The sequence below is a fragment of the Nomascus leucogenys genome, chromosome 21 (genome assembly GCF_006542625.1).
Source record: "Nomascus leucogenys isolate Asia chromosome 21, Asia_NLE_v1, whole genome shotgun sequence".
Taxonomy (NCBI): Eukaryota; Metazoa; Chordata; class Mammalia; order Primates; family Hylobatidae; genus Nomascus; species Nomascus leucogenys.
The window spans coordinates 67826048-67830222 of record NC_044401.1 but is presented as its reverse complement, the minus strand read 5'-3'; the positions used below and the strand labels follow the sequence as shown (position 1 = coordinate 67830222).

General features: G+C 45.6%; 1 non-coding gene across 1 annotated transcript; it reads left to right on the top strand.

The window, feature by feature from the left end:
* Positions 1–840: 840 nt before the first annotated feature.
* Positions 841–1004, top strand: LOC115832214. The gene has a single exon (XR_004027648.1). It is a non-coding gene; the product is annotated as a U1 spliceosomal RNA (small nuclear RNA).
* Positions 1005–4175: the final 3171 nt, after the last annotated feature.

Sequence of the window (4175 nt, the reverse complement as noted above, 5' to 3'; positions counted from 1 at the left end):
CCTGGCCAAAATGATGAAACCCCATCTCTACCAAAACTACAAAAATTAGCTGAGCATGGTGGTACACGCCTGTAGTACCAGCTACTTGGGAGGCTGAGGCAGGAGAATCGCTTGAACCTAGGAGGAGGAGGTTGCAATGAGCTGAGATTGTGCCACTGCACTCCAGCCTGGGAGACACAGAGAGACTCTGTGTGTTAAAAAAAAAAAAAAAAATGGAGGGCACACTCTGGCTCTGTTCTCAAGTCCCAGGCTCCTCTGGATTTTGTGGTGCCTGTAAGTACCTTGATATTCCCCAGAGGAAAGAGGGGACATGGGGTCCACCTGTGAAAATCACACTACCTCCCTTTCTGCCTGGCTCCCTTGGAAACTCCCAAACGTTGCTCCCCTGTCTTCTAAAATTAGAGACATCCACAAAATCTGGTTCAACTCCCTCCTGAACACCAAATGGATAATTTGTACTAGATTCATCATTTAACTGATGATGGCAATATGTTGTGTGATTTCAGCATCAAACACATTGCACTTCTGTCATTGTGTCCATCGGGCAACAAAGACAGAGATGAGGTTACATCTCATCTCATGCATCTCAGAGATGACGCATGTGTTACAAACATCAAATGCTGAGCTTTGGGTAGTTGCTGCTGTTTTTTATTTGTTTTTCTGTTTGTTTTGTTTTTAATGTCAGGCACAGTGGTTCAAGCCTACAGGCCCTGGAGGCTGGAGGCTGAGGCAGGAGGATCTTTGAAATCCTTGAGCCCAGGAATTTGAAGCTGCAGTGAGCTATGATCATACCACTGCACTCAAGCCTGAACAACATAGCGAGACCCTGTCTCTAAAAAATTAACTACCTGACAGGGGAGATACTATGATCATGAAAGTGGTTTTCCCAGGGCAAGCCTTATCCATTACACTCCAGATGTGCTGACTCATGCAATTTCCCCAAATGTGGGAAACTCGACTACATAATTTCTGGTAGTAGGGGACTGCGTTCATGCTCTCTCCTACTAAAAAATAAAAATTAAAAAAAAATAAATAAAAATTCCACTAAACTAAAAACAAACAAAACAATCCAAAAGGCAAGAATTAGAGCTTTGAGAATTGCAGACCTATTGTTCTGAGCTGGTTTCTCCAACGTGGTGTGGAGTGAATCCTTTACTTTCAGTCAAGTCTCTATTGCTTTCCTATAACTTTGATGAAGGAGAACTCACACTTTTTAAAAGGAGGGCCTAGGAAAGCTATCCATCTGGGCTGTGTGTTGGTTCCTGAATGGTGCCAGGCTGGCAGTAGAGGAAGCTCTGGCCTGAAGGTTGGCTCAACCCCATTCTTCATTGGGCCAGCTTTGGGCAACCCACACCCACACCCACACGCTACATTGTTCTGTGTTCAAGAGCTTCCTTGAAGCCTCTCTTCTCTCTCTCCCTCTTTTTTTTTTTTTTTTTTTTTTTTTTTTGAGACAGTCTCTCTCTGTCACCCAGGCTGGAGTGAAGTCACACGATCTCGGCTCCGTGCAGCCTCTGCCTCCCAGGTTCAAGCAATTCTCATGTCTCAGCCTCCAGAGTAGCTGACTACAAGCATGTGCCACCACGCCCGGCTAATTTTTCTATTTTTTGTAAAGATGGGGTTTCGCCATGTTGGCCAGGCTGGTCTTGAACTCCTGTCCTGTCCTCAAGTGATCCGGCTGCCTTGACCTCCCAAAGTGCTGAGATTACAGGCATAAGCCACTGTGCCCAGTCTCTTTTCTTTCTCTTTTGCAAATAATCTACCTCAGGGCCCTGTGGGCTCTGCATCTCTCTAGGCTGTGCTCCTCATAGCTGGCCTCCAGCCTCTCCACACAGCAGTCACAGGAAGCCTCCTAAATGCACAGGTACTGATGGGGGCTCCTCCGCCAAGGCCATCAGCTGCTCCCTGTGCTCCCCGGGAGGAAGCCCTTACTCCTTGACACAACATCAAAGCTCCCACCAGGGCCCCAGCTCTCCCGCCCCAGCCCCATCTCTCCTTTCCTCCAATTCTGCACCCCGGCAAAAAGAATTACCTGCTGCGCCTCTAACAGTCCAAGACATCTGCAAATACAGTTGCCTCTACCTGGAAAGGACTTCTTCCTTTTGCCCCCTCACCTTCCCAAACCCCTATTTTCACGTAACCCATTTTCCCTCCTTTCTCTAGACTTTGCTTAGATGCCACCTCCTCTAGCTGGCCTTGCCTGACCCCTGACACTTGGGTGAGATGCTACCCGTGGGCTCCCCAATCACAGCAGCCAGGGATGGGTTTGTAGTTTTACCTGTGTCTCACAGAGCTCCCAGTGTGGAACACAGGCTCGATAAATGTGTGAATGATATGTGGATGAGTATGTGGATGGACATTTACTAGGCACTCGGTTGGCCCCTGAAATGGGGTTGTTCTATATTGGTGCTGCGTAGGTGGGGGCCACCAACTGGTACTGCTTGTCCACTGGCTATTACCGATTTGCAACAAATTAAGTACAGACATTGAGTGTGTTTCAAAACTTGCAAAGCACTTTAACTGAGTGATTTTATGTCTGCTGAAACTAATCATAAAAAACACTGAGCTCATATTTTGTATGCCTTGGTTTTATTTTTTTCTATTAAATTATGTCAATTGTATTTTACTGTATTGGTCTGCAATGGATTAGAAATCTCAAACACTGGCTGGGTGCAGTAGCTCATGCCTGTAATCCCATCACTTTGGGAGTCAGAGGTGGGCGGATCACTTAAGGTCAGGAGTTCGAGACCAGCCTGGCCAACATGGCAAAAGCCCCTCTCTACTAAAAATACAAAAATTAGCTGGGAGTGGTGGCGGGTGCCTGTAACCCCAGCTGCTCGGGAGGCTGAGGCATGAGAATCGCTTGAATCCGGGAGCTGGAAGTTGCAGTGAGCCAAGACTGTGCCATGGCACTCCAGCCTGAGCAACAGAGCAGGACTCTGTCTCAAACAACAAAAAAAGAAATCTCAAAAACTGACCTTTTATCCCCAGATAATTTGAGAAGCACTGTTCTACACTGTTCCTAGGGCAACAAGACAAATGTGTGTGGGGTCTCAGTGTGTGCGTATGTGTGTGTGGTGTTTGTGGAATGGGTGACAACAGGAAAGGGAAGAATTTAGAAGGTAAACTTGGTTGAATCTGCATTTGCAGGGAAGCTTTTCCATATGACAACGTCAAAAGACTTTCTCAGAATCGAATACGCCAGAATAAACAGCTTATAGAATGGTCATCTGAACCTGATGTCCCCAAAGGGAGAATAAATTGCAGCTATTAAGATCATCCTATTCATCTAACTGACCGAGACAGCCCCATGCACGTGGTGGCCCATGCCATAAAAATGTGTCCCTCTCAAAAAACAAATAAACAAAACACCAAAATTTTAATAAATGGTTATTTATATTGAACGCAAAATAAATAAATAAAGCATCTTTCTCACTCACTTTGGAGACATGATTTTTAAATGTGTTTCCTAACTTTCCCCAATCTGGCTTCCATTAGAGAACTATTTCCCAAATTAACCTCTGTGCCCTCTCAAGTAAAGAACGCAAGAGATTTCTACCAGCTATTTTCTCCCATTTTGAACATGCCACGTGTGTTTAACAGCAGGCAGAGATTTCCAGGCTAGAAGTGGTAGTAAAGGGATCTTTTAGCAACTGTTCTTTGAAAATCGGCACAGTTTTTTTTTTAATGACAGGCACCTGTTTCGCCCCAAAAGGTCTCTCACATTGCTATCCTGAGCCAAATGTTTAATTGATGCTAAGGAATTTTACATTCAGTCACCTTCCAAGTGCTGAGCAAATGGAGTGCCAATAGGCTATGTGATGGGGGACCAGGGTAAAGACTGAACTTTATCTGTGCTCGTGAGGAGAGATCAGATAAGTCACCAGTGGCTTCAGCAACAATGAGTTATCATTCTCCACACTTGTGCAGGAAAAGGTCAAAGCACGCAGTGATGAACATGCATCTGAGGCCCCAGAAACGGTTTTCTTAGCCACGGCCTCCGGAATCACACACACTGGGTTGTTTCTTTGAAGGCAGAGCTAAACACATGTAGCGGAGAAGTTCAGGGTTCAAAGTGTAATTTCAAAAACAAAGAACCAAGGTTCCCACTTAAACATCTAGGTAAATGGACACAGGCCATGAGGGTGGGCTTATTAGAAGCAAAGGCACGCCTT